We start from the raw sequence: 22,581 nt of genomic DNA on the forward strand, positions 1-22,581 counted from the left end.
TGGGTGTAGCCAGTATTTCCCTACTTTTTTGCATCCTGCTCGCTCCCATTGCTGTATTTCACCAGTAGTAGCATTCTCATGACATATTTGGGGGTTAATATCAGTAACTTTAATATTTGTAGCTTGTGTTTGCACCACCTTTTCGCTGTGTAGTTACCTGAGCATCACTTTCAGCACTCTCCTGAGCTAACATATCGGCTATAGTGTTACCCAGGAAATGCGTTTTAATCCAGCCAACAGCTGTCATAAATCCCCACTCTTGCCTCTCTTGTAATGCCTCAAAGAGGTACTGCCACAAATTGTGATGTGATAACTGTTCCCCATCTGCAGATATAAAGCCCCTCTTGTTCCACTTCCTAAGGTGATGATGTATAGATGAAAAAACATAGTCTGAGCAGTGTATATTGTTAAATTATGTTGCAAATCGCTACTGTAAACATGGTACACAGCAGCTAATTCAGTATACTGTGCAGACGTTCCTGCTGGACAGATACGTTATTTCCTCTTAGTACTTCTTCCTCGTCTGAAAATAGTATGGCTGCAAAGGTAGCAGTGCCATTTTTACAGGACCTGTCAGTAAACCACATTATAGAATCCTGTATTTCCGAATTCTGTTTGTAATTTTGATTCGTGAAATTTAAAACTGTCCAGGAAATATTTCTTTATGATTAACTACAACTACAAACACTTATAGAAAACTGGAGTGTGATACATCAGGTATCATTAGGATATAACATAATTTTAATTAACAAATACTTTAGCATTGAATTTATATGTGATTTTTTTACATCTGTTTAATTAAATAACTCTTATCTTTACTCTATTTTTCCTCCTTACACATTACCAGGACATAACTCACTCCATCAATTACACTTACTTGCACCTTCAAATAACTTACGGTGGTTACCCCTTGTTCAAATAAACAAAACTCTTCCCAAAAACAAAGAGCTCATTCAAATCTTCTTTGAAGAAAAAAAACAGTCATCATAACAATGACTTTCAAAATATAACAAGCAGTTCATTTTAAAGTCCTTAAAGCTTATATGACTATACTAAGATATCTAATAAATAGTTTATGTTAGTGCTTTGCAATATGAAGTTAATTAAAACAAATTGTTACTGGATAGGATAACAAATAATAATTTCAAATGGATGCATTTTAACTTTCACCAAAATAAAGCAATTTTCCTATTCAGCTTTTTTTTTTTTCTTTTCTGCAAAGATGAGTGAATTCCTAAGGCTGGGGCTAATTTAGATTCTTATCTAAACCAAAAGCATATTTTCAAATGATCAAAAAGAGAGAAAAGTAGATTATTCATAATGGGGCATATTTTTAAAGCCCTGCGCGCCGGCGCGTGCGAGTCCCGGGGCTCTGCTTGGGGGGGGGGGTTTCGGGAGGCGTATTGGGGGCGTTCAGGGGGCGGGGCTGTGGGCATGGTGCCGGCCCATGGGTGTTCCGGGGGCATGGCCGAGGCCTCTGAACCAGCCCCTGAGCCGGGGAATGGCGCGCCGTAGGGGGGGGGATTTAGTTAGGGCTGGGGGGTGGGGGGTTAGGTAGGGGAAGGGAGGGGAAGGGAGGGGAAGGTGGGGGGCTGGAAAAAATTTCCCTGCGATTTCCCTGCGATTTCGGAGCGGCCTTGGAGGGAACGGAGGTAGGCTGCTCTGCTCGGCGTGCGCAGGTTGCACGTTTGTGCACCCCCCTTTGCGCGCTGACCCTGGATTTTATAACATGCGCATGGCAGCACGCGCATATTATAAAATCGGGCGTAGATTTGTTCACGCAACCTGGCGCGAACAAACCTACGCCCGCGCATAACTTTAAAAATCTACCCCAATATTTATTGCCTTTGTAAAGCTAATTGTCATATGGAAACTGTTTCAAATGAGCACATTTTTGCAAAAGCATTCCTCACAATTCTATATTTCAGAGCAGGAAGCGGGAATGCCGATAGATAATATCCAAAATAAAAGCAGACAGTAAAAACAGACTTTCTTATTGCAGAAGCAACTCTAGAGTTTCAAATAGATAAAAAAATATTTCACTTTACACTTCACTCATTAGTTTGTTTATTGGCACAATTCTTTCCTAATTGATATGTAAATGGACAGCACTGAGCTAGAGCTTGCAGCAGCTCCTGGAAAGTCAGACTTCTTGGAGCTGGGAGTGTAGTCGCTATGGGCAGAAGGGAGATTTGGGGTATAAATTAGCTTGGTATGCAGGATCATCTAAGATATCCTGCACCATAATAGACACCTTTTCCCTTTATACAAGATAGACAGAGGTGGGGGCTGGAGGAGGTTCACAGCACAAAGCAAGATCTGCTTCACAGTGATACAAAACTCATTATAAAAACTGACAGTGTTTTACTCTCAAAAAGACAGAAAATTATTATAGAAGATTATACAGAAACACATTCGGTCCCCTTGAATATGAGAGAAAACGTTTCTCACCAAAAGTCCAAACTATAACATTATAGTCTCACTTTAACTAATATTAATCTCTCTCTCTCTCTCTCTCTCTCTCTCTGTCCACCTCCAGCCATCTCCCAAAATAGTTCTACATCCCCTGTCTGTGACATGCAAAATACCTTCACTGAAGAAGGAAAGCAAAGTCCCTTATTAAAAGAAAACTTACTATCTGCATTCAGACAGCAGATTTTACTAACCAAGAACACAGAGAGCAGCACAATTCAGGACCAATAAAACTGCATTAATCCAGACCATAGCATCAATGTGAGAATCAAAATAGTGGCATCTGCAAGTCAGTATTTAACTAGGGATCAGTGCGAACATTTCAAATCATAAAACAAAGGGAAACAATGCCTAAGTAAGGCCTCACCCCAGGCCTTTTAATGCAGCAGTGTTGAAGGAGCCACCCTCTGGCCACTATAGGGTAGGGTCCCCTGATGCCCATTTCACCAATTTCTTTTGAAACTTAATTATCTCCTTACATAAGAGTGGATTTTTTGTCTATCACCTTACTTAAAGCAGTAACAGAACTCATAAAACATAAGAACATAAGAAACTGCCATGCTGGGTCAGACCAAGGGCCCATCAAGCCCAGCATCCTGTTTCCAACAGAGGCCAAACCAGGCCACAAGAACCTGGCAATTACCCAAACACTAAGAAGATCCCATACTACTGATGCAATTAATAGCAGTGGCTATTCTCTAAGTATAATTGATTAATAGCAGTTAATGGACTTCTCCTCCAAGAACTTATCCAAACCTTTTTTGAACCCAGCTACTCTAACTGCACTAATCACATCCTCTGGCAACAAATTCCAGAGCTTTATTGTGCATTGAGTGAAAAAGAATTTTCTCCGATTAGTCTTAAATGTGCTACTTGCTAACTTAATAGAATGCCCCCTAGTCCTTCTATTATTCGAAAGTGTAAATAACCGAGTCACATCTACTCGTTCAAGACCTCTCATGATCTTAAAGACCTCTATCATATCCCGCCTCAGCCGTCTCTTCTCCAAGCTGAACAGCCCTAACCACCTCAGCCTTTCCTCATAGGGAAGCTGTTCCATCCCCTTTATCATTTTGGTTGCCCTTCTCTGTACCTTCTCCATCGCAACTATATCTTTTTTGAGATGCGGTGACCAGAATTGTACACAGTATTCAAGTTGCGGTCTCACCATGGAGCGATATAGAGGCATTATGACATTTTCCGTTCTATTAACCATTCCTTTCCTAATAATTCCTAACATTCTGTTTGCTTTTTTGACTGCTGCAGCACAGTGAGCCGACGATTTTAAAGTATTATCCACTATGATGCCTAGATCTTTTTCCTGGGTGGTAGCTCCTAATATGGAACCTAACATCGTGTAACTACAGCAATGGTTATTTTTCCCTATATGCAACACCTTGCACTTGTCCACATTAAATTTCATCTGCCATTTGGATGCCCAATCTTCAAGTCTTGCAAGGTCCTCCTGTAATGTATCACTGTCTGCTTGTGATTTAACAACTCTGAATAATTTTGTATCATCCGCAAATTTGATTATCTCATATTCCTTTCCAGATCATTTATAAATATATTGAAAAGCACCGGTCCAAGTACAGATCCCTGAGGCACTCCAATGTTTACCCTTTTCCACTGTGAAAATTGACCATTTAATCCTACTCTCTGTTTCCTATCTTTTAACCAGCTTGTAATCCATGAAAGGACATCGCCTCCTATCCCATGACTTTTTAGTTTTCGTAGAAGCCTCTCATGAGGGACTTTGTCAAACGCCTTCTGAAAATCCAATTACACTACATCTCCCGGTTCACCTTTATCCACATGTTTATTAACCCCTTCAAAAAAATGAAGCAGATTTGTGAGGCAAGACTTCCCTTGGGTAAATCCATGTTGACTGTGTTCCATTAAATCATGTCTTTCTATATGCTCTATGATTTTGATATTGAGAAGAGTTTCCACAATTTTTCCCGGCATTGAAGTCAGGCTCACTGGTCTATAGTTACCCGGATCGCCCCTGGAGCCTTTTTTAAATATTGGGGTTACATTGGCCACCCTCCAGTATTCAGTTACAATGAATGATTTTAATGATAGGTTACAAATTTTAACTAATAGATTAGAAATTTCATTTTTTAGTTCCTTCCGTACCCTAGGATGCATACCATCCGGTCCAGGTGATTTGCTACTCTTTAGTTTGTCAATCTGGCCTACTACATCTTCCAGGTTTACAGTGATTTCATTCAGTTCGTCTGACTCATCACCCCTGAAAACCATCTCCGGAGCTGGTATCTCCCCAACATCCTCATTAGTAAACATGGAAGAAAAGAATTCATTTAGTCTTTTTGCAATGGCCTTATTTTCCCTAAGAGTCCCTTTAACCCCTCGGTCATCTAATGGTCCAACCGACTCCCTCACAGGTTTCTTGGTTTGGATATATTTTTAAAAGTTTTTATGAAAGAAAGGGTCATACAGAGAGAAGCAAAATTCTTATTACGCTTTCTATGTAAATGCGTTCTTATATATCAAAATACGAGATATGTATTCAGCTATCCAGAACAATTGCGTACATACCTTGACTCCTAAACTTCATCCAAAGGGAGAAATTATAAATTTAGATATGGTTTAGACACAAATTATTATCTTTATTGTATTGGATAAACTGCTTCTTTTTCTGCCAGTCAGATTCTGTAAGTACTATCGTAGACTATGTTTCTAGGTAACACAAATGAATATGCAAAGGATTTTCAAATTGTTTCTCTTCTTTTTCTTTTCTTTTATGTATAAATAATGTGTGCATATAGATTGTGTGTATCTTCTTAAAAATGAAAAGTTTAATAAAAATAAAATTTAAAAAAAAAAAGTTTTTATTATGAGGTTTTTGCCTCTGTGGCCAACTTCATTTCAAATTCTCTCTTCGCCTGTCTTATCAATGTTTTACACTTAACTTGACAATGCTTATGTTTTATCCTATTTTCTTCAGATGGATCCTTCTTCCAATTTTTGAAGGATGTTTTTTTGGCTAAAATAGCCTCTTTCACCTCACCTTTTAACCATGACGGTAATCATTTTGACTTCCTTCCACCTTTCTTAATGCATGGAATACATATGGACTGCGCCTCTAGGATTGTATTTTTAAACAATGTCCAAGCCTGTTGAACACTTTTAACCTTTGCAGCTGCACCTTTCAGTTTTTTTCTATCTTCCTCATTTTATCAGTTTCCCTTTTGAAAGTTTAGTGTTAGAGCTGCAGATTTACTTATTGTCCCCCTTCCAGTTATTAGTTTAAATTTGATCATGTTATGATCACTGTTGCCAAGTGGCCCCACCACCGTTACTTCTCTCACCAAATCCTGCATTCCACTAAGAATTAAATCTAAAATAGCTCCCTCTCTTGTTGGTTCCTGAACCAATTGCTCCATGAAGCAGTCATTTATTACATCCAGGAACTTTATGTCTCTAGCAAGTCCTGATGTTACATTTACCCAGTCAATATTGGGGTAATTGAAATCTCCCATTATTATTGCACTGCCAAATTGGTTTGCTTCCCTGATTTCTCTTAGCATTTCATCATCTGACTGACCATTTTGTCCAGGTGGACGGTAGTATACTCCTATCACTATACTCTTACCCAACACACATCGGATTTCTACCCATATAGATTCTACTGAGCATTTAGTCTCTTGTATGATCTTTATCCTGTTGGACTCTATACCCTCCAGGACATAAAGTGCCATACCCCCACCAAGTTGATCCTCCCTATCATTGCGATATAATTTGTTCCCTGTTATAACACTGTCCCATTGGTTATCCTCCTTCCACCAAGTCTCTGTGATGCCAATTATGTCAATCTCATCATTTGCTGCTACACATTCTATCTCTCTCATCTTACTTCTTAGACTTCTGGCATTGGCATACAGACATTTCAAAGTGTGTTTTTTTGTTTGTATTAACAACCTGCTTTTCAGTTGTTTAGGATAATTCGGAAATCATTAGCTTTCTTAGATTCCTACAAATTGTGGTACGAAATCCCAGCGTTAAGACAAGAAAATGTCCAGCATAAAGACCGTCTAGGTAATAGTACCACAAAAAGTATGCCACCCTTATAAGAAGGTGGACTTAGGCACAGCAGTCAAACAGTAAAGCAGAGAAAAAAGAACTAAAAACAAAAGTAAAACTAAGTAAATGTCAAAAATAATATACTTACGATCGATCTGAAGATACCTAGGTATCCGGAACTTAAATAAAGCTAGGTAGTGGCTCTCACCCGGACCCCCTGATCCCTGTACCTTTAAAAAGCTCATTGGTGTCAATGGAGGGCCCTGAGCACCCCCTAGTCCCTAGCCAAGTTGGTGCCATTTTCTTAAATAGTGCCGACCTGTCTTTACCCCTACCAGGTGGCAGATTAACCCCATATTTTACACTCAATCACATACTTGCATGCTGGCATAGCTAGCCAAGGTAGAGGAGAGTAGCATCCATTTTATAAGCAATATCTGGATCACCAGAGTACTATATACGACTACCTCTCCCTCCTGATACACTGGTGGCAGTTGGACAAGGTGGGGGCAGGCAACAGTTACACCAGGAGCTGGACCAGTAAGGTACAGGTGGGCTGTGCTGCACACCCAGGTGATGGAGATCAGCCTTACCTTGGTCAATATCTTAGCAGCAAGAAGGAAGATGATGAAGTACTGGCAGCTACAGCAGAGAGGCTGGATTTTTAGTTTCAGACAGTGGTATTAACATGAAAAAAAAGTGGAAGATGGGGCTATGAGTGGATTAATTGCTTTGCAAATTTGGTGCACCTACCAGTAACGGATGCCCTGGGAGCCAAAAGGACATGGAAGCTTAGTCCTTAAGGGGTAGATTTTCAAACAAGGCGCGTTGGCGTACTTTTGTTGGCGTTCCAGGCGCAAACAAAAGTACGCGGGATTTTAGTAGATACGCGCGGAGCCGCGTGTATCCGCTAAAATCCTGGATCGGCGCGCGCAAGGCTATCAATTACGTATAGCCGGCGCGCGCCGAGCCGCGCAGCCTACCCCTGTTCCCTCCAAGGCCGCTCCGAAATCGGAGCGGCCTCGGAGGGAATCCTCTAACGCTCTCCCCTCACCTTCCCCTCCCTTCCTCTACCTAACCCACCCCCCCCGGCCCTGTCTAAACCCCCCCCCTTACCTTTGTCGGGGGATTTACGCCTCCCAGAGGGAGGCGTAAATCCCCGCGCGCCAGCGGGCCGCTAGCGCGCCAGGACGCGACCTGGGGGCGGGTACGGAGGGCGCGGCCACGCCCCCGGACCGCCCCGGGCCGTAACCACGCCCCCGGACCCGCCCCCAAAACGCTGCCGACACGCCCCCTAAACGCCGCGACGACCGGGCCCGCCCCCGACACGCCTCCGACACGCTCCCCTCGGAGAACCCCGGGACTTACGCGAGTCCCAGATTTGGGCGGATTTAGGCGAGCAGGGCTCTTAAAATCCGCCCCTAAGAAATTGATATTTATTTTATTGGTTTTTATGTTCCGCTTTTTGCACTTTTTTTTTCAGCACTTCAAAGCGGATTACATTCAGGTACTGAAGGTATTTCCCTATCCCCAGAGGGCTTACAATCTAAGGGGGTTATTTTCCAATCTGCGTTATGAGCTTTTCGCATGCGAAAAGCACCATAACGCATGGTGCAATGCTAATTTAGAAAAGATTTGATGATGACCTTCGGAGTGAGGAAACTCACACAAAGATGAGATTTGTTCAATGTTTTCTCAACCTAGCTTGATGTTACCCAGGTAGAGAATCCATCAAGCTAGGTTGAGAGAACGTTGTACAAGAGCCACCCAGGAGGAGAAGTTAGAAGGTTTCCAGCTGCAGCAGCAAGTGCAAGATAGGCTCAGACCTATCACTCAACTTACATGCCAGCACAGAAAAGTGAAAAGTAGTGGGTACTGACATTTGCAAACTTGATTATGCATTATTTTCCATTTTTACATGCATATTCACATTTATGAGGCCATTAGCAGTTATTTCACTGGTCTCCTAATCCAGTGGTTCTCAACCTTTTTTCGGCCAGGACACACTGACAGATGATTCTCACATGCGTGACACACTGAACATATGACTGTCTTGGGGCAAAATGTAAATATACATTCTGCATCCTCAGGAACCCCCTCGACTCCCAACAATGGGTTCAGAACAGAACTAGGGCATTACCCGTACAACTCACCATACAAAAAAGATATTCTGGTTCTGATGACATCTCAGTAAAAGCAAAACAAACTCCCTTTACTGGCAGGCACAATAGCCCTCCTTATGAAAAGACAGTCATTTACCACTACAAATATTTAACCAGACCCTAAAAACTAATATACCTCCTATTAGAAAAACAGAGCAAGCCAAGCTGCTATAGATAGATACCCACTCAGAAATAATTTTAAAACTATACCAATAAATGTTACAAAACAGCTGATGAACAGAACAACATCTAACAATTAAAAACTCATAAAAATGATTAAAAATTGTCCAATATCAATAAAATATTTCAAAACAGCAGACACATCACATAATACCCAATAATTAAAATGGCACACACAGACCAGTAACCTCCCTAACTAGTCTCTCTTCCTCACACATACACCAGTCACCTCTCTGACCAGTCTTTGTCTTTCCTACACACATGCCAATCACCTCCCTGACCAGTCTCTGTCTCACATACACACACACACACACCAGTCACCTCCCTGACCAGTCTCTGTCTCACATACACACACACACACACACACACACACACCAGTCACCTCGCTGTCCAGTCTCTGTCTCTCTCACACAGATACCAGTCACCTCGCTGACCAGTCTCTGTCTCTTTCACACAGACACCAGTCACCTCCCTGACCAGTCTCTGTCTCTCTCACACAGTCACCAGTCACCTCCCTGACCAGTCTCTGTCTCTTTCACACAGTCACCAGTCACCTCGCTGACCAGTCTCTGTCTCTCTCACAGACACTAGTGACCTTGCTGACCAGTCACTGTCTCTCTCTCACACACATACCAGTCACCTCCCTGACCAGCTCTATCTCTCTCACACAGACACCAGTCACCTCGCTGACCAGTCTCTGTCTCTCTCTCACACATACCAGTCATCTTCCTGACCAGTCTGTCTCTCTTTCACAGAACCACATCGCCTCTGACCAGTCTCCCTCTCAATCACACACATGCTCTCTCACTTACATACAAGCTCTCAATCACACACAAATGCTCTTGCTCCCATTCTACCACACACACACATACACAAAGCTGCCACTCACGCACCCATTCTACCACACACACACACAGAAAGCTGCCACTCACGCACCCATTGTACCACACACCCAAGCTCTCACTCACGCACCCAGGCACCCAATCTACCACACACACACACACACACACACACACACACAAAGCTGCCACTCAAGCACCCAGGCACCCATTCTACCACACACACGAAGCTGCCACTCACCACCCAGGAACCCATTCTACCACACACACACAAAGCTGCCACTCACGCACCCATTCTACCACACACACACACACACACAAAGCTGCCACTCACCACCCAGGAACCCATTCTACCACACACACACAAAGCTGCCACTCACGCACCAGGCACCCATTCCACCACACACACACACAAGTTCTCACTCACGCACCCATTCTACCACACACACACACACACAAAGCTGCCACTCACGCACCCATTGTACCACACACACACATTCTCACTCATGCAACCAGGCACCCATTCTACCACAGGCACACACAAAGCTGCTATTCATGCACCCATTCTACCACAGGCACACACAAAGCTGCTACTCATGCACCCATCCTACCAAAGGCACACACAAAACTGCTACTCATGCACCCATCCTACCAAAGGCACACACACAAAACTGCTACTCATGCACCCATTCTACCACAGGCACACACAAAGCTGCTACTCATGCACCCATTCCACCACAGGCACACACAAAGCTGCTACTCATGCACCCATTCTACCACAGGCACACACAAAGCTGCTATTCATGCACTCATTCTACCACAGGCACACACAAAGCTGCTACTCATGCACCCATTCTACTACAGGCACACAAAGCTGCTACTCATACACACACAAGCTCACATGGAGTCTCTTCTCATTGTTTGGCCCAATAAGCCTGGCCTCCGCTTATCAGCTGTTGCTGGCTTGACCTCCAGCAGTGCGCAGGATCTCTCCACTCTTCAGCCATCTCTGGCGGCAGCGCACAAGGTTTTGCCACTCTTCGGCCCCGCCGGCCTGGCCTCCGCCGCCGGCGCACATCTCTTCGCTCTTCGGCCCCGCCTCTGGGGAAAAGGGAAGCACAAGATGGGTAGTGGGACACCAGGAGCTGTGACACACCCGCTGGTGCTTGGCGACACACTGGAGAGTCGCACACACCGGTTGAGAATCGCTGTCCTAATCTATTCAATCTTTCTTCATAAGGGAATTGTTCCATTTCTAGAGGAGTGCATCCCCCAAATTTTTATTTTGCTTTATTTTTTGAAATAACATGCACCATATGCAAAACATGTGTACTAAAATAATTTAGTATTAGCAAGAGTGGAGAAGCCTCACATGCCAAAGTGCAAATGTAAACAAAGAAATGTGAGGAAATAATTTAAATCCAAAAGTAATATTTTAGATGATCTGGTGCAATCACGAGATTTCCAAATGTCAAGTTCGAAGTAACCTCTTTATTAGTTTCATGCTGATATTCACCCCAGCAGATGGCACCATTTTGATGTATGGCATGTGCTGTGTGCCATCCACTGGGTGCCATCTTCAACTGGTGCCATCAGATGGCGTCAGGACCTGGCCTCTGGGCCGAGCTGCAGTGTTGGGCCTAGTTTGAGGCACAGGCGTTGGTGTCCCAGCCTCTAGGCCAAGTCCTGGCCTTAGGCCTGGGTCCAGGTTGAGGCCCTGGTGTCAGTGTCAGGCCTTTGTATGGGCTCTGGCCTAGGCCAGGGCATTAGCCTTACATAGGCTGAGATTGCAGTGACCTACAACAGCCTTGGTCTATGCAAGATTAAAGCTTTGGCCTGGGCCTAGGTCTCGCTGGCAGATCCTCACTGGAGTGGGTAAGTGAGGGCAGGGGGCATCCTGGCCCTGGCATTTTTCCAGGTGGGTAGGAGAGATGGACAGGAGGCCTTGGGAGCCCCTGTTTTCATTTTTTTGTGTTTTTGTTTTGTTTTTTTTTTAATCAAATATTCCACTAATTGAAATTTGTGGGGGAAAAAACTCCCATAAACAAACCAAAAAATGAAGGCATTTTTTTTTCCCTGCACACCCCTAGTTTTTAATAATGTTTACCATTTTATCTGGCACCAATATCAGGTTCAGTGTTCTATAGTTTTCTGAATCCCCATTGCTGTCATTTTAAAAACTGGCAGTCCATTCTCTACACGTCAGTTAACACAGTAACATAGTATATGATGGACGACAAAGACCCAAAGGTCCATCCAGTCTGCCTATCAAATTGATAAGGGTAGTAACTGAAGCTCTGTGCAGGTTAACTCCATGCCTTCGTAAGGTGTAATAATTGTTGCTAGGTGCAGATTATCCCCCATGCCTTCTGTTAAGGGTAGTAACTGCCCCTACATGTACAGTATACTACACAAAGGGTCAATAATTCACTCCCTCTTCTATCTAAATACTTTACTATACACAAGAAGAAGACACCTATTCAATTTATAATTTTTATTTGCAATACACACATATACCTATCTTAACATTAAAATTCTCTCTAGCTCATACATCCATCACATCCACACCCATATAAAATCACATATCTCAACAGATTCAAATACTTAATGATAATTCAGAAAAGTTTTTTGACATACAATCATTAATTTAAAAATACTAACATATATATCCAATGCAATAAATCATGAGAACAGAATATCAGTATCCAACCGAGTATCAATGTTGAGGGATTAACATCGATACTCGGTTGGATACTGATATTCTGTTCTCATGATTTATTGCATTGGATATATATGTTAGTATTTTTAAATTAATGATTGTATGTCAAAAAACTTTTCTGAATTATCATTAAGTATTTGAATCTGTTGAGATATGTGATTTTATATGGGTGTGGATGTGATGGATGTATGAGCTAGAAAGAATTTTAATGTTAAGATAGGTATATGTGTGTATTACAAATAAAAATTATAAATTGAATAGGTGCCTACATGTACAGTGGCAGATTTTAATCATAGGTTATAGATTACCAGTAGCATGTTTGCAGTTTCCTATTTGAGTTCCTACAGATATCTGGGGTGAATACTATCAATTCCTGGTGATTTGCTACTGATTAGTTTTTCAGTTTGATCTGGTATATCTTCTACATTCTTACTGATTAACTTCAATCCCTTTGAATCATCACCTAGAAAGAATGTTTCTAGTGTAGGTATTTCCCCAACATCCTCTGCAGTGAAGATCAAAGAAAATATTTAATTTAGTTTTTCTGCTTTGGCATTATCCTCCCTGAATGTCCCTTTACTGCCCCACCCCACCCCACCCCACCCATGTAACCTATTGCATAATTACATCCCTTGTAGCTTCTTGTTTTAATGTACTTGAAAATCTTTTATTATTATTTTTACCTTTTTGGCAAGTTTCTCCTCAAATTCTTTCTTGGCCTGGCTTTTTAATGTTTTATCTCTTATTTGCCAGTGCTTATGCTTTTTTTCTGTTTTTCTCATTAGGATCTGCTGTCCATTTTTAATGGATGCCATTTTGGCTTTCCTAGCCTATTTCAAGGCACCATTTAGCTATGCTGGCAGTCATACAGTCTTCTTTTTGATATTTTTTAACTTGTAGAATACATTTTATCTGTGCTTCCAAGAAGCTATTTTGAAAGAATCTACATGCCTTATGTAGACCTTCAACTCTCAAAACTACCTCTTTTAAGGCCTTATTTACTAAGGCTTTTCTCACATTCTGTGTCTATGGGAAACATGCTTAGTAAATGACCGCTTTAGTTTGTTTATAATTTCTTCATTTTAGCATAGCCTCCCATTTTAAAGTTAAATACTACTGTAATAGTTTTGAGTATTATTCTCCCTCTGGTGATTATGTCGGAATTGACTATATTATGATCACTAATGCCAAACTGTTTCACTACCATTATCCTTTGCACCAGGTCCTGCATTCCACTGAGAACTAGATCTAAAGTAGCTCTTCCATTCTTCAGTTCCAAAGAGCAGTCATTTATGCAATCTAGAAACTTAACCTCCCATGCATGCTCTCCATTCAATATTGGGGTAATTGAAATCTCCCATTATTATGTTTCAAATTTTAGTAGTCTGTCTAATCTCTGTTAGCATTTCAGTCTGTTTCACCATCCTGGTCAACTTGAAGGTCATATAGCCCCACTGCTTTACTCTTCTACATCACACATGGAATTTCTATCCACAGAGATACCAGAGTGCACTCCATTTCCTGCTGAATTTTTATCCTACTTGATTCTATGCATCCTTAACATTTAGTGCCACTCCAGCACCACCTATCTGCTCTATCATTTTGATATATTTTGTACCCAGGTATCAGTGTCCCATTGATTACCCTCTTTCTACCAGGTCTCTGAGAAGTCTGTAATGAAGGTGTGGACTGTTTAATCATTTAAATTCTTTTATGGAGTTAATTTAACATCACACAAAGTTAGCTGGCAATTATGGGCATAAATTACACCAATTTTCAAAGCAAACTTATCCGCATAAATCTGCATTGAAAATTATCCCAGAAAAACTATAAATGCACAATTATACCTGCTATTTGTGCACATAATTTTGGTGAGAGAATTTACATGCATACTTTTCAAAATCAGACTCAAGCCTCTGGAATGCCTCTCTCCTATGAATGTATATATAATGTTTATGTGTGCAATTATACTCACGTTTTGGTTGCACAATTTCTAAAGGGCCATTTCTAAAAGCATAGCACTTCTTTCTCTGCAGAAGTCCCTTTGAAAATTACCCTCTAAAGGTTATTACCTTTAACTAATAAGCCTTGATACTGATGATGCATGTCCATCATTGCTCTCTGCTTCAACGGCAGGGGGAAAGGGGGAATTGGATTCATTCAGAAACCAAGGGCCCCGAATTTTACGGTCTGGGAAAACAAGTATGGGGGTAACTTGCTGATGCGGCAGTTATTACAATTAACCAATAAGACTGATACTTTGATGCAACTCAAACATTGCTCTCTGCTTCAATAGCAAGGCATAACGGGGAATTGGATTCAACAGCAACCAATAAGGGCCCTGACGTTTATGGTGTGGGAAACAGATAATCATGGGTAACTGGCAGGGCACAGCAGATACTACCATAAGCATACTGGACAGACTGGATGGACCATTTGGTCCTTTTCTGCCATCATTTCTATGTTTCACTGTTTCTATATTAAAATCAAAGGCAATTTCTTTCATGCACCATCTTTGGCGGGTTCCATAACGTTTCTTGGGTGAGGCTCCTTTACTGGTTAGAACTTCTTTGCAGACTGTTAGTAAGCAAATGCATTGCTATTGTTCTGTACAAGCACAAATTCAAACTCTGTGCCAAGGTACCACTTTAAGCAAGAGGGTGATAAAGTGTCTTGTACAAGAAGATAATGAATGAAGCAAAACTTCTTCCTAGAATGAAAGCAGAACTTCTCATGACCTTCCTCATTTCAAATCAGCTATTTTCTTTACGTAATCTCCTACTTGGCAACCTTTTTATGTGGACAAGACCTACGGTAACTACCTTCACCTCACTACTGCCCTACTTTAGGTATATCATCTTTGCTCTTTGGTATCTTTGTATTGGTTTGCCTCCTATTTCTCAAATAGCTCGTGTCTTCTTTCCTTACTTCTCAGTTGTTTAAGAACCCAGGGTTGTGTTCTGGGCCATGTCTTCTGCCCATGCTGCACTCTTTTCTTTGGTGATCCCATGCAGTCATTTGACATCAAATAGGACCTGTACATGGATCAAAACCAAACCTCTCCCTCTCACTGCCTTTGACCATTCCCTGTCCATCCAGATCTGACAGACTTTCTATGATCTCCTCTCTAGTGTTTCATACGTCATATTTTGGCCTAGCAGTTTTCCTCCTATTCCTTTGAGTTACCAGCTCAACTGAATGTTAGCCTGTAATGAGATTACAGTTCCATGAGTCTTATTCGCAATTCTTCATTTTAATATTTTATGATTGCCTCATTGCAATCAACTCTGAACAATTTTATTGGAAACAGCAGAATATAAGAACAAATAAAATAAATAAAAATAAAGTAACTGGGTATTTTCCTCATTTTTATCCCTCATGCTATCGTTGCAAGAATTATCCTCAGCTGGGAGTCATAGACCCTCTGGAACTCAGTATGTGCACACCCTGAGTTTGATCACTAGATGTCTCTGTTGTGTAATGGCTGAGACTCCCTGCACCCCAGGGACTGTAAACATTGCCTCTGCAGCATTCCCAACTGAAGGAGGAGAGGCTGGACTTGGAAATCAAACCCAACCAATTCATTCTTAATATATGCAACGCCATCTCAAACCTCTCTCCTTTGCTCTGTCATTTAGTGAATGATACCTTTAGATTTCAATACATTAATTTAAATCTACCTTTCTTTGTAGCTGAGGCTCTGTATAGTGAATGGTTTAAATCAGCAATACAAAAACACTTTTTAAAAACATTTTGTGTGTATTTTAATTTAATTTACAAGAAATAATCAGCCAAACAATCTCATTACACTCAAGAAATCTCATATGCACTTTTATTAAAAAATGGATAGGCAAGTGACATATCAAACTTTTAATTCACAAAAAATCCCCCAAAAGAAAGTAAAGATGTGCAAATAGTAAATTTACTCGAATTGTCAATAATTTCATGAGATTTAATATTATTCATATTTCCATGAAAGACTTTACGATAGAATTTAATTCAAAACCTTTTATGCCAAGAGTCTAAATGTGGCAAAACTTTCAAGCAGTTCATCATGATGGTGACAGAAAATGCAAAATCAATTGCCAATTTTCAGTCTCCCTTCAGTGCTTGCAGGCCTAAGGGTACTCCATACCTGTAGACTTGCAAGCCAGCTTTCAAAAGGAAACTCCCTAAGGAGTTTCCCTTTGAATATTGCAGCAGAGAATCTTTACCCCCTGCATCAAAATGGCACCCTCGCTGGGGAGGATGCTCCAGAGAAAATTAACTCTGGTGCGTCCCCTAGTGGATGCCACCATTTGAAGTAAGAAGATCGAAGAAAGAAAACCTACGAAGAGGACTTCTGAGGCCTGGGCCAAGGTCCAGACACTGGGACCCAGCCTCTGAGTAGGGCCCCGGCATCATGCCTGGGGCCAGGTCAAGGCCCAGGCATTGGGACACAGTCTCTGGGCTGGGCCGCAGCCTAGGCCAATGCCCAGGCATCGGGACCAGGCTATAATGTGACATTGGATTTGGTAAGTTTGTGTGTGTGGGGAGGGGGGTCAAGAAATTTCCTGACCCCCTCCCCACCTGAACATGGCCCCCCTGGGCCATGTTCAGGTCTTGGCCAAGGCCCTGGCCTCAGGATAGGGCCTAGACTGAGACCCTGGTGTCACATTCGGGCATAGGATATAGCCCCTTCATTAGGCCGTGGCCTATGCTTAGGTGAGGCCCAGGCTTCGAGCCTAGGCCGAGATGCAAGAGTCATGCTTGAGCATAGGCCGGGACTCCTGCTTTGGGTCTCTGCCTATTCCCTAGGCCAGCGGTTCTCAACCGGTGCGTCGCGACACACTAGTGTGTTGCCAAGCACCGGCAGGTGTGTCGCGTGGCTCCCGGTCCCTCCCGCTGCTCGTTCTTCCCTGCTGCCGTTGCCGCCGGGCTATCAGCACGTTCAAGCCCAGCGGGAACGGCAGCGGTGCAAAAAAAGCTGTGGCATCCGCGGCTGGCCTTTTCTTCTTCCCGCGCCTGCATTCCCCCCCCCCCCCCCCGGACCCGGAACAGGAAGTGGTGCACGGGAAGAAGAAAGGCCGTGCCGCAAGAGAACCCACGCCTCGCGCGCCATCACGGCACACATGGGGAAGCGCTGCTGCGGCCGTATGGCCAACCGGTCTTCCTGTTCGGGGGGGAGCGGAAGCGCCGCGTGCAGCTTCCGCTTCCTCCCCCCAATGCAGGAAGATCAGCTGCCTCTCCTGCTGCCACCCGTTCTCCTGCTATCTTCGGGCGTCGGGCCGTATGGTCCGTCGATCTTCCTGCTTGGGGTGGGGGAGCGGAAGCGTCGCGCACAGCTTCCGCTTTCTCCCCCAAAGCAGGAAGATCAGCTGCCTCTCCTGCTGCCAACCGGCCTCCTGCTATCTTCGGGCGTCGGGCCATATGGTCCGCCGATCTTCCTGCTTGGGGGGGGGGGAGGGAGGAAGCGGACGTTGTGCGCTGCGCTTCCGCTACCCCCCCCCCCCCCCGACAGGAAGTTCGGATGCCCGAAGATAGCAGGAGGCCGGTGGCAGCAGGAGAGGCAGCTGATCTTCCTGCTTTGGGGGAGAAAGCGGAAGGGAAAGGAGAGAGCAGCATGAGCCTCCCGCGATCGATGGAATTCTTCCTTCTTGGCCTGCGGGGGCTGGAGGAGCAGCTACCGTTTGTGCTGGGGGGGGGAGAGGAAGTGAGTGACAGAAAGAGAGAGAAGCAGCCAGCCAGCCTGTGTGTAAGTGAGAGAATGTGTGTGATTGAGAGCCTGTGTGTAAGTGAGAGAATGTATTTGATCGAGAGTATGTGTGTGATTGAGAGAAACTGGTCAGAGAGCTGATGTATGTGTATATGTGAGAGACAATGAAAGTTACTGCTCAAGGAGATGACTGATGTGTATGTGAGAGTGTGAGACAGTCAGGGATGTGTGTGTGTGAGAGAGAGAGAGAGAGAGAGAGAAAGCATGGAAGTGAGAAATCTGGGTATGTGAGAAAGCATGGGAGTAAGAAGCCTGGTGTTGTGGGGGTGTATGTGAAAGAAAGCATGGGAGTGAGAAGCCTGATTATGTGAGAGAGAGCATGGGAGTGGGAAGCCTGTGTGTGTGCATGTATATGAGAGAGACTGGTTGGTAAGGTGACGGTGTGACTGGTGTGTATGTGAATGTGAGAGAGAGAATGTGATTCAGGGAATGAGAAGCCTGTGCACGTGGAGAGCGAGCATGGAAATGAGAGACTGGGTGTGTGTGTGTGTAACAGAGAAAGTGATTATGGGAATGAGAAGCCTGTGCATGTGAAGAGAGTGAGCATGGGAGTGAGAACCTGGGTGTGTGTGAGACACAGCATGGGAGGGAGAAGCCTGTGTATGTAAGACAGAACATGGAAGTGGGAAGCCTGTGTGTGTGTGTATATGCATGAGAGAGATCAGGTGACGGGTGTGTGTGAGAGAGAGAGAGAAAGAAAGTGATTATGGGAATAAGAAGCCTGTACATGTGAAGAGTGAGCATGGGAGTGAGAAACCTGTGTGTGTGTGAGACACAGCATGGGAGTGAGAAGCCTGTATATCTGAAAGAGAACATGGGAGTGGGAAGCCTGTGTGTGTATGCATGAGAGAGATCAGGTGACTGGTGTGTGTGTATGTGTGAGAGAAAGAAAGTGATTATGGGAATGAGAAGCCTGTGCATGTGGAGAGAACAAGCATGGGAGTGAGAGACTGGTGAGTGTATGTGAGAAAGAGAAAGTGATTATGAGAGTGAGAAGCCCATATATGTAAGTGGAACACGGGAGTGGGAAGCCTGTGTGTGTGTGTATGGCATGAGAGAAACTGTTCAGGAAGGTGACTGGTGTGTTTGTCAAAGACTGGGAGATGATTGGTGTGTGAGAGACAGAAACTGGTCATGGGGGCATGACTGGTATGGTGTGTGTGTGTGTGAGAGACATGGGCCCTAAGGAAGAGGACCATGAGTATAGAGCTTAGCCACTACTGCTGCTTCTGGTGTGTGCTACAGCCTGCATGGAAGAGGAGTAGGAAAGCTGCTGGAGGGGGTAAGTAAAGGTGGCTTTTTAAGTTTATTTTTCTTGATTGACTGCTATTTTAATTATTTAATATTATGTGATGTGTCTGCTTTTTTTGAAATATTTTATTGGTGTTTGGAGAATTTTTAATAGTTTTTATGAGTTTTTAATTGTTGGATGTTATTCTGTTCATAGTTGTGAAACATTTATTCTGCTTATTAGTATAGTTTTACAATTATTTCTGTGTGGGGATCTATAGCTGCTTGCTAGTTCTGTTTTCCTAATAAGAGGTGTATTGGTTTTTAGGGCCTGATTTAATATTTGTAGTGTTGCCTTTTCATAGATAGGGTTGCTCCTGTTTGAGTGTATTCCATAATACAGGTGTAACTGTGTGTGGATTAGTTTATGTGCATTACTACAGATCCTGGGAGTATGTTAGGTCGGTTCTGTGTCTGTTACAGAGATATTTTACTAGCATGTAAGTGTTTTATCAGTCTTATTTGTTGCGTTTTCTCAAGAGGACATGCATTGGTGGTAAACTGCTGTCTTTTCATAAGTAGGGCTATTGAGCCTGAAAGTAGAAGGAGTTTGAGTTGCTGTTACTGAGATGACACCAGAACCAGAATATCTTTTTTGTAGAGTGAGTTGAACGGGGAATGTCATAATTCTGCTTTACATCCATTATTGTGGATCAGGGGGGTTCCCGTGGATGCAAACTGTACATTTACATCTAGCCCTGTGACGATCATGGGTCAGTGTGTCACGCATGTGAGAACCATCTGTCAGGTGTGTCCTGACAGAAAAAAGGTTGAGAACCACTGCCCTAGGCAAGGCTCTGGCTTCGGGCAGATTTGATTTTTGTTAATCGTTTTTCAAAACAAAACATGAGTCCAATGAAATTTCATTGGAATTTAACTCATTATGTTTTGAGAACAACCCAAAATGAAATAGGATATTTCATCTCATTTCCTATTTTGTTTCTCCCGAATGCCCATCCTTAGTTGTAACTATGGCTATTTCAGCCAAGTCACCCCAGTGTTTTTGGAAAACTGATGCAGCTGTACCTCTGATATTAGGGTTGTAACCATGGCCACACTGTAGAGGTGGTGGATGTTCAGGTCTTGCACAGTTCATTTTAAGTATTACAATTTGCTTGCATCTCCATCAGAGTTTCTCTTCTTGAGATAAGACCACTAATACGAATTTTTACTCAAAAAGCATTGAAATTACACAATAATTTGACAGCAGAAGTAACTGTAGGGTCACAACAGAAAACCAATTCAAAAACAAAGTGAGTAAAGTTTTAGAGGAAAATAAATATTAGTGGCTATGAGGATGTACTTACGCGTTAGCAAGATGTGCTAATCCAGCAATTCTGTGTGAATTGCCATATGTGGGGGTAAGAAGAAATTATGATTTCATTGCCACAGAACTGGCCTCAGATATACAGTGCTCTCTTGCCTTCCCCTGGATTACCATATCAAAAGAACTGTTAGACAGTCAGAAACAACTTGAACACAATGGACCTCTTGTTGTCTTTGGACCTAAATCAGCTACATTAATATAGACAAAGAAGGGCAGGAAGGATAATAAATAAAATCCAAACACAAAATTCAGAGGAACCTTTTCTGGATGCTTATATGACAAGCAGATCATTTGAAGAAAGTATTATTTAATTGACAATAAGAATAAAAACATTAACCTTCTCCATTTTAAACAAAACCATTGTTACACCCTCTTTTCCAGATTGTTCCATTTCCAGAGGGTAGGAAGTGTACGAAGGGTCTGTAAATACCTTCTCCTAAGACATTATACAGGTTTGCATTTTTATTTAATAGGCAATAATGGGAAATGTTTTAATGGTTAATGCTGTTTTTATATGACGTTTATGTAATTTTATATATGACATATCCTGCTTAGCTCGGCAGATTCATTATAGGCGGAAATAAATAAACAAACAAATAAATAGATAAATTGTGAGCAGAGAGAGGGAGATAGTGTTATTTGTTTTCTTTTGAAACTCATGCTAGCTTCACATTAATGCATTCAAAGAATGGATTATTAACTAAATAGCTGAAGAGTGGCCCTACAAGAAGAAATTTACATAAAAATGAAACACAGAAATGAGGACAGAAAAGGACCAAATAATCCATCCAGTCTGCCCAGCAAGCTTATGATAGCACCTGCCATGTCATACAGGTCTCCCCCATACTTAGTTTCCCAGACCATCAAAGTCAGGCCTCTTGGTTGCTGTCTGAGTCCAATTCCCCATTACCTCTTACCGTTGAAGCAGATAGCAATGTTGGAGTTGCATCAGAAGTATCAGGCTTATTGGTTAAGGGTAGTAACAGCCGCATCAGCAGGTTACCCTCATGCTTATTTCATATTTATTTCCTGCCTTATCTTCTTTCCAGCTTGTTGCAAGCTTCCAAGTTCTCTTCCCTGTTGATTGTAACTTTGACTCATTCCTACCTACTGTTTATCTTTCGTTTACTTGAATAGTTACCCCAGTTTTATTCTTGTTAATTGTAAACCGATCCGATATGGTTATTTACTATGAAGGTCGGTATATAAAACTGTTAAATAAATAAATAAATGCTTATTTGTTTTCCCAGACCATAAAATCCAATGTCATTGTTGGTTGTTGTATGAATTTAATTCCCCTTTACTTCGTTTCCCCTTGCCATTAAAGCAGAGAGCAATAATGGAGTTACATCAACATTATGAAGGCTTATTGGATAAGGTAGTAACCACCACACCAGCATGTTATCCCCATGAAGTCTTTTCTTCATTTCCATTCTCTAGCCTTTAGGCGTCCATAGTGTTTATCCCATGCCCCTTAGAAATCTTTCACCATTTTTGTCCTGTCTCTGTCCCTTTTGAGATACAGTCTCCAGAACTGAACAAAGTACTCCAGGTGAGGTCTCAGGACCTGTACAAGGGGATTATCACCTCCTTTTTCTTACTGGTTATTCCTCTCTCTATGCAGCTGTAATAATTAGTGAGGTTTGGGTGGACCCTTGGACACTGTGGCAGCTGACCACGCCCACGGGGAGCAGTCCCGTGAGGGACCACAGGTCAGGCTCAGCTGAGGACACACAAACACAGAGATTGATCTTTATTTAAACAATGTTGTGTAGCCACCAGAGGTGGCA

This window comes from Rhinatrema bivittatum, chromosome 8 (assembly GCF_901001135.1).
Source record: "Rhinatrema bivittatum chromosome 8, aRhiBiv1.1, whole genome shotgun sequence".
Classification (NCBI taxonomy): Eukaryota; Metazoa; Chordata; class Amphibia; order Gymnophiona; family Rhinatrematidae; genus Rhinatrema; species Rhinatrema bivittatum.